Below are 9,202 nucleotides of genomic sequence, written 5' to 3'. Positions count from 1 at the left end.
AATTATAGGTTCTTTGTTGCTCTTCTCCTCTAATTAAAGACGTTGCACTAATTTTTAAAGTGATTGCCACTTGAATTTAGAGCCATAAAATATACAGCACAGATAAATGCCAGTTGACTGAAGCCCACCTGACCTCATCACTTACCACTGTGAGTATCCCAGTAGGGTTCTGTGGGAGCTCTTCTACTGCTCGGCTGAACAGAGCTTTGGCATCACAACCTAATGCAAAAGGAAGGATCACAGTTCAATGGAGATCAAGCAACCAAGATTCAAGAGAGAGAGGGTAAAAACATTAAATTCATCTGAGCAGCCAAAAAAAAAAAAAGGCAATTTAATTGATTGAAACAGTTAGTGCGTAATAATTAGAAATGTGTGAATCAAATACATTGGTCACCTTGACAGGCAGATTGYACATCAGCAGTCAGCATTGCTGGCATATTACCACATTTTGTAATATTTTATCAAAGCTGTCTATGTAGTTCTCATAGACATTGTTTGTTTGTTTATTTTTCTCCCTGCACGGTAAACCTCTTCATTGACCTTGCTCCTTTGGAGAAAAACAGTAACATAGATAAGGAGAGAAATTCTTTACCACTGATTTCAGCAGAGGCAAGATTTTAATTACACCCTCTATTGTTTGGGCTTCTGGTGGGGTTATTTATTTATCTATATGTTTTTTTTTTATTTCTGATTCATTCTTTCATATTTTCCTGTAGCATTTCTGAGTGACMGTGGGTGATCCAGGAGTACAGGATCCCACCCACCCCTTACTCTTCTTTCTTAAACAGCAGAATCCTCCTTAAAGCAGTACAGCTCAGAGTAGCTCGTAGCATCCAGGGTMTCCATGCCCCAGCACACCTGTTTCTACAGGCAGAAAATTAGTCTTCCTTTGTTTGGCATGAGGGGAGCCTGAGGGGGCCCCTGGAGCCACAGCACTGCTCTTGTAGCAATTCAGCAGSAACAACAAGGACTTTCCTAATAGCAGAAAGATCAGGCTCTAGGGTGAGCAACTGTGTCTTTATGAAATGTGCATTTTGGAGAAAATTCCTCTTTTCTAACCTTGATCTTGAACATCTCCCACACTGGGATGCTCCATTTTTTGTTGCAAGAAAAAAAAAAAAGACAGTGCAAGACAGGAATGTATTTAAAGTAGAGTTCCAGCCCTGAGCAAAATTATTTTATTCTATTTTTTAAAAAATTATTTTCTTATTCATACATTCACTGTTGTTCATTTCAGCCAACAGAAGGAGACTGGGATGGGTTCTGGGGAAGGAAAGACTAGCCCAGGTGCCCATGGGCTGTAGAGAACTGAGTCTACTGTATATATAAATATTTAATTTATTTTTAAGATGCAAAGGCCTAAATTTAAATTGCCAGTTGGTCTRCAATAGTCTCAAGAATTAGATTATTAGACTTTAGATGCTAGTGTAAAGCTCTAACACTCAATTCTACAATGAGGCCTGAGGTAAGAGCTTAAACAAAAGGGGAAGAGCATGAAGAAAACCAGTATGTTGACAAGAAAGTTAGATTGTGTGAAGATGTTTGCAAAAAAAAAACAAATCAAAATTTTATATTAATTAATAGCTAATTTAGAAACTGGAATGTAAATGTTTCCTCCTTTGAGCAGGTTTTTTTCAGCCACAGAGATTTTGCTCCAACATGAGCTTCATAATTTTCAGCATATTGTCAATTAGTGTTCCCTCACAAGATTTGTGTGGGTGACATTCCAGCRCAAACCAGCTCCAAACAGATCTTCTAGCTTGAAAACAGTTTGTCTCTGATCATAGTTGGACTAAACTCTTTCAGTAGTCACTTGTTGTCTTCCTAATTAATGTCCAGACTCTTAAATACCTTCATTCCAAAGGTGACAAAATAACTCTCCCRAAAGTAATTACACAGAACAATCACTCCCAGAAACAAAATAGAAAGGCTTCTAGTTGAGTCTTATCTCCTCCTTTSTGTGGCAGTGCTCAAACCCCMAAAGTTTTACCAGCCAAAGACCATCTCAAAGTTGCAGGCAGACTTAAAAAAGGATTAATAATAACAGTAGTAGTGGTAGTAAGAATTAAGACTTGAAGTATGTGTTGAGTCTYGTGTAGAGAACGCCATCACCCTCTCTGCTGTGTGACTCCTCCAGTTTCACGGAGCTGATTTCAGCCTCACTGTTCCAAGTTTCTCTCAATGAGTGAAGTGATCTGTCACTGGGTTTTATTAGATTTTTTCCTTATATTTTTTAGAGCAGATGGCTTATTCTTTTTACCTGGAGAGCTGCCACTTTCTTTAGATGCATCTTGGATTTTGTGGTAGTTTAATTTATCAGTTTATTTGAGAAATAAGTAACCTAAATTGCAAAGGTGTTGTAATTTCACTGACATCAGAAAAGCTGATAGATTTGCTGCATAGATTTCCTAAATTCTGCTGCAAAAACAAAAACAAACCCACAAAGAGAATATAATCCACTGGTAGCTGGACTACTAGCCCTGAAAAAACAAGCCCARGTCTTTATTAGTTCTGGCATCTGTGGTCATAGAATCATAACATGGTTTGGGCTGGGACCTTAAAACTCATCTAGTTCCAGTCCCCTTGCCATGGGCAGGGGATCTTCCACCAGACCAGGTTGACCAGAGCACCATCCAACCTGGCCTGGAATAGTTTTATAGCCAGTTGCTGGATATTCTGCTTTACATTACAGCTTATTCATCAGAAATAAACTTGCTCTGTGTAGCCATTCACCTGTATTTATATCCAGATTTCTTATTTGCCTTTCATAAGCTTGTGTTCCTGAGCTAGAATTACTTCTTGTTTGTTTGTACCACATTGTCCTTTTCCTGTTACTTCTTTCCTGCCTGCACTGGCTCACTGCAAAGTTGCCAGGCACCCTGTGCTTGGACAGGGTTTGGATTGGTGACCTGGCCAGGGGTATTTTCTTGYGTGTCTGTGGGCACAGTTTGGGGTTAGCAATATGTAAGTAAAGGCTTACAGAGCAGAACCTGTGATTTGTAAATCCACTTTCATAGCCAGCAGTGACTACAGGCGAAGTTTCTCTGAGTACCTGAGCTCTGACCTGCAGCCAATGGAGGGAGAGGTCTTGTGTTTGACCTCGTGAACCTCCCTCTCTGCCCATACCCCACTGATGGGAATAAAGAAAATKTTGCCTCAGTCAAACATGCTTGTGAAAATGTTCTCTGCCTTCTACAGTGCTGTTCAATAAAGCATGAATGATCTTTCTAAATTCCACTCCTGTGGGTCATCCTTTGCTTGAGTGTGGATGCCCTTACAAGCCCCAGCTTTTACAAAGAATCCATGCAGGCACTATGACCCTGCTGAAGAATTCACACAAATCTTAGGCCTGTCAATAGGAGTGAATCGTATCTTAATTAATTAGCTATTTATGCTCCCCTRGGCACACTGCTAAAAGGTGCATCCTTTAGAAGGGTAGTTGGCACTGAGTTCAAGCTGACTGGTATTCCTTGGTGAAAACAAACCACAATTCGCCTATGTGGTACAGAGAACTAATGGTACATTTCAAGCGTGCAAGAAAAATAACTGTATAATCCAGGCCTTTTTTAATTTTTTTATTTTTAACTGACTAGGGAATCCCCATTTTATCCTTTTTACACAAATTTAGCATTAAAGTTTCTGTTTTCTGTAATCCCCATGGACCTCCTGTCAGCATGGAATATACATCTATTTCTTTTCTTTTTGATCTTAACACTTGTAAGTAATAAATAATTGATTGGCCGAGGAATTCTGGGAATATATTCAGCCTTAAATTGAGCACTAAACTATTTGCAAATGTTCTTAGGCACTAGCCCAAAAGATACATCAAAAGAATGTCAATGGATATTGGGAAGTGAAGTGCCATCACATGTTAGAATTAGGAAGCATAAAATATAAGTAGAGAGATAACACTGTCAGATCTGGTGCCAGCAGTAATAGAAAAAGGTATGTTTTTATAGAAGGCTATAAACCTTGTTCAAGCTAAACCAGACTTTTACCTCACTCCAGACCCCATTCACGGAATGCCTTGCKTTTTGACTGTTGTCTTGAAACTGGTGCTTGACTCACCCCAGTGAGTCCTAAAGCTGAGCCCGAACAGCCTGTGAGATCCATCTGTCAGAAGGACCTGGGGTACATTTCCCACAGTGAGCGCCCATCTTTGGCACTGCAGACGGGTTTTTTGTGGCAGTCTGATTTCAACATGGCTCCAACCCCCCCACACAAGCTTGCTCAGTAAAGCTGACCAAGTCTGTGCTGCTGTGAGTAAACTGTAGGGTCTGAGCTAACCCCACTACACCTCCACTACTGTGCATGCAGCAGARTCATACCCCAATATCTGGGCATCTGTGAATAAATTTAGGTGWTGTATGATGATGGCCTGAAGCTYAAGTCYGCTCCTCATGGAGCTCATCCTCTGGGAATCCACTTAAAAATGACAAGATTGTAATGACAAAGAAGAGCAAGGATGRATTTATTTACCAATGATAAATTGTTCTTGACCAGCCTGGTTGCTTTTTATGGTGAAATGACTGGCTAAAAGGATGAGCGGATGGATATAATCTATTTTTTCTTCAGTAAGGCTTCTGACACTATAGCATCTTTATCTGGAAGATGAAGAAATACAGCTTGGATGAACAGATTGTTAGATCTGATGAAAACTGCCTGGACCATGAGGTTTGAAGACCAGTTATCAACAGCCCAAAACTCAGTAATTATGTATCCCAGGATTGGTAGTATTCAATATTTTCATTGTGATCAGTGAAAAAGCAAATTCTAAAAACTTTTGTGTGAATCTAAACCAAGGGAAATGATTACCACCCTGAACAACAGAGCTTCAGTGTAGAGGGATCTTGAAACACCTGTGGATTGGACTTGAGGACATTCAGTAAGGTGTGTGAAGTCTGGTACCAGGAGCAGAATAACMTCAAGCAGCAATACAAAATATTGTGAAACATGAAAACTCAGAGCAAATTTGAGGGCAAGGGCCAGAGTATGGATCTTGAGAGATTCAAATGTGACATTAGCAGTATTTCTTCAGCAGGAGGASAGTATAGCACCGGAATACATTTTTTGGAAGAGTTGCAAAATTTTGGTCTTTACAGGTTTTCAAGACTATTTTAATTCCAGATRAAGCCAGGGCTGATTTGATTTATAGCTGGTGACAGTCAGGCTTTGAGTGGGAGGTTGGTTCATATAGCCTTCAGCAGTTTATTCTTGTTTCTCTGATTCTGCAATCCTTGTTTCCACACAGCAGCTGGAGGAGTCTCAGGTGAGTTTTCCTGTGACCTGCCTGGGTCTATAGGGTTTTCCTTGCTTAGAAGTTTTTTGGAAGTTCCAATCTGTGCAAATGGGACATCTGTGACCATGGATATGGATGAGAGATGGCTTTGCAATGGCTTTGTCACAGACTTTTCTGTCTCCTGGTACTGTGGAAAGCTGCATCATCATGAGGGATGTTTCATCAGCCTCGAAGAGTCTCTTGTGTAAGGTAACTTGCAGTAACTGCTGCGCAGTTGCACAKGTTGCAGAGAATGTGCTGCACCCTGGCCATGCTTGTGGTTCCTCTCATGATGATGGASGATGGTCATGGGAGCAACACAGAACTGGATCAGTCAACAGTTTAGCGATCTGTRGTTCTCCTATCAGAGAATATGGTCTGGCAGAAAACAAAAAAAAAATTGTTCTAGACTCTCTTGGCTGAATAAAAACAAGTTGGATAAGTATCTCATCTTCAAAAACTTCAGGTAGAAGTAAAAACCTTCACAGGTAAACAATTGGAGAATGAAAACTGTCCCATGAAACATTTTTTTCTGATCCGAACATTAAATACACTAAGATACTTGAATGAAAGGAGGCCATAGTTAAAATGAAACATTTAAAAATGTTCRTGTTGGCTCACTGGTGAAGGAGAGTACAAGACTTTGCTCTTTGGGTTTTGAAATACTGAAACTCCCCTAGGAAGGGAAACCTCTTCCTACYGTTTGTTAAATAGTCATCTAACATTCTATTAGGTTAGATGGCTTGTCAGGACCTGGGAACTTCATCCTGTGTTTTGATTTCCTATACTCAGTGTGTCCTGACACAACTGCAAAAATTCACTTTGGGATAAGAAACATTTCTCTACTTTTTAAATGTATTCACTTTGTTTGTGTTCATACGTATTTCAATGCTTGATTTTCTGCACATACTCTCACAATAAGCTGCTGATAGGAATGTTCACTGAAGCAGCAAATTGGTAGGGCAACATCCAAATATATCTGYAGAAAATTTATTCTAAATAAATAATTCCAAGTAAATATATATAAAAATACATAAACCACTTTTGTTTGCATGAATTGCATGTTCTGTGTACTCACATAAGCAGTGATGGCCTGAATCTTCTGATGATGCCTGTTTTTAACAAACCTGCTGAGGGACAGGTTACAAAAAGAGTTCCTCTTACATTTGAAAAAAAAGAGTTCCTCTTACATTTGAAAAAAAAAGTTACAACTGAGATTTGGTAATGCTAGTCTCTGGGGGAAAAGTATGTGATTACATCCTTTCCCTGCAAATGGGGTTTTCTGACATAATTCCTCCTCTTGTGTAGATCATGCAAATATGTTCACCTCTTTCCCTGCCATAATCTGTCATAATCAGTGCAGCAGTGACCAGTGTTGTATTGAAACATTAAGCACTTMTCAAAACCACACCTGAGCAGTTTAAAATTTTCCATGTGCAGGCTAAGGCTGCAATTGCCTGATTGTTTTAAAGCAACATAAACCCAAGCTGCTCCTGAAAGATGTGATCTCTCTCTGGGCTGCATGTTCTTGCTGCCTCCTTTGGGCTGTGCTGGTGCTCGTGCACTGAACCCGGTGACCCTGCTGGRACCTGATGGAGGTGAGAGGAAGGAAGGTACCCCTGGTTTTGGTGCTCAGTTCCCTGATGCAGAGAKGGCATCGTGAAACCAGATGTGAGAGAGGCCAGGACATGCTGACAGCCTGTATTTAGGTGGGCCTAAACTGACTACAGATACAGGGAGGCCTCAAAGCACTGTTAARTGTCAGATTAATTTATCTTTTGTGAGATTTACAGACTCAAAAACAAAGCCTGAAMTTCTGAAGCATGAAATTAAGCATCCAGAAGAAAATACCTTGTTGCCAGGACACCTGTAGATGATCCAGAATGGTTTTTGTGCCTGACCCCAACATGGGCAGTTTCTACCCTTTTATTTATGAGGGGATTGCAATGGATCTGTAGGCTACAACATGTTTCTGGATACCAGTTTCCTCTGATGGCAGCAGAATTTCAACAAGAGTGATTTCACACATAGCAACTGCAGCAACAAGTGTGTTACAGTGCTTCCCCCAAAGACCTGCATGCAATACTTGCTTGGATTGATTAAACAGATGGTCAATAACAAAGGAGATGATCCAGGACAACTTGGAAAGCTGGGAAGCAGTACCAGTTTGTGGGAGGTGCACAGCCCATGACCATGGATTCCTGAGAGCCTCTCCATGTCCAACAGTATTTCAGAAGTTAACTGAAATATTAAAAAATTACTGCAAGGATCCTATGCAAAAAGAGCAGAGTTTCTGATATCTTATCAACAAAGGTCTTGGATTTCTAAAAGACAATTGTAGTTTCCATCAAGTCTTTCTGTTGCAGCCGGCTGATCTCTGTAGATGTTAACTCGATAATCTACTTCTTAGGATGCAGTTGTAGGGGGAGAATGGGACGTGGAAACATCTGCAAAATATGTGCATCACTAAAGTGGAATCACTGGTCTGACTGGTACTGAGGATGCTGAGAGCAAAGGATGAGGAAAAAACAGGGCTGGTTTGCAAGAGAGGGGAAATGGGGGCTGATGTGCTTAGGACTCTGAGATTAACACCACAGCTTCTAATTGAACATAACATTAACACCACAACTTCTAACTGAACATAACAGTCCTTAATACTGCTGATCTTTTTTTCCTGAAATTTAAGATAACATGGATTATTTAGAGAGTGACAGAGTTATAGGGGCACAGAAAAGCTCTTCTCACCCCATAATCTGGAGGCTTCAGCAGACTGTTGTGTTTGCCTGCCCTTCTAAAGTGAATCTTACAGTTCCTTCAAAAATAAAATTAAACAGCCAGAATCTTTCTCTCTATTCCCTTTTCCCTCTTGATAGTAGCAAAAAAAGCTCCAACAGGCCAGAGCCTTCACTAAAGTAATTCCCAGTCCCACAAATTTACTTAAAAAGTAGCATGGAGATGAAAAAATGAAGGTATAATTTGGRTGATTCTACACATTATTATAGCAGTATGAGCAAGTGCTCTCCACACTTTCAAGAAATGAGGTGCCTCTGAGAAGTTAAATAAAGCTRCCTCAGGAGCATTGAAAGGGAACACAAATAGGTCAGCTTGCTTCCACTCTGCTCATGTTTTAATGCAGACATAAATGAGGGACCTGGAGAATKAACAGGAAACAGTCCTGGTAAGTTCGAGTGATTGTGGAAGTATCTTTTGGAGGTAGAATTCAAACTTTATCTCCATCTTCAATATTGACCTCTTTTCTTGGGATCCTGTTTTGAAAAAAAAAAAAAATCTCACTTCACATCCAAGGGAAATAGCAAAAAAACCTGCTAAAATCATTAATTACAAGCATCTCTGCTTACGTATGACCATGTATGGCCAGGTGAAATGAACCACAGCTTTCTTTTATCATTTCATCACCTTTTATTTTCAGTGCCTTTTGTCCTTATGGTGTGCTGTCTCGCTGTGCTTTACCCCTGGGATATTTCAGTCCAGGTAGCAGCCACGTGCTCTCCTCCTCACTGGCAGCTCTTTGACCCACTGCCTGCTCTTTCCTCAGTGGCAGCAGTGATTTGGCACAGAAAAGATGCTTGGAGGATTACCAGAGCCCTGTCTTTGCAAGGGCACCCAGGTGTTGCCCACGGCAGGAGACATAAATGTCCATTCTCTTTTTCTCAGGCTTGCCCAGCCCCTTTCAGTTGGACAGGAGGTGAACCAAGCCCAGCTGGTGCTGGGATGCCTGCTGATGCTCTCCAGCTGTGCATTCCTCATCTGCTTCTGTTCTTTATTTCCYTCCCCACCTCYGTTTTGAAGGATGAAAGTAAAGACAATGTGGGATTCTAAATATAACTGAGCTGCTTGCAGGTTCTGTGATTGTGCTGTGGGCTGTGTGAAATCTGAGSCTACAGAACGCCTGCTTACAGTGTT

The sequence above is a fragment of the Malurus melanocephalus genome, unplaced genomic scaffold (assembly GCF_030028575.1).
Source record: "Malurus melanocephalus ecotype Western Australia unplaced genomic scaffold, MMel_1.1 scaffold_52, whole genome shotgun sequence".
In the NCBI taxonomy this organism is placed as follows: Eukaryota; Metazoa; Chordata; class Aves; order Passeriformes; family Maluridae; genus Malurus; species Malurus melanocephalus.
This window is presented reverse-complemented; position numbering follows the sequence as displayed.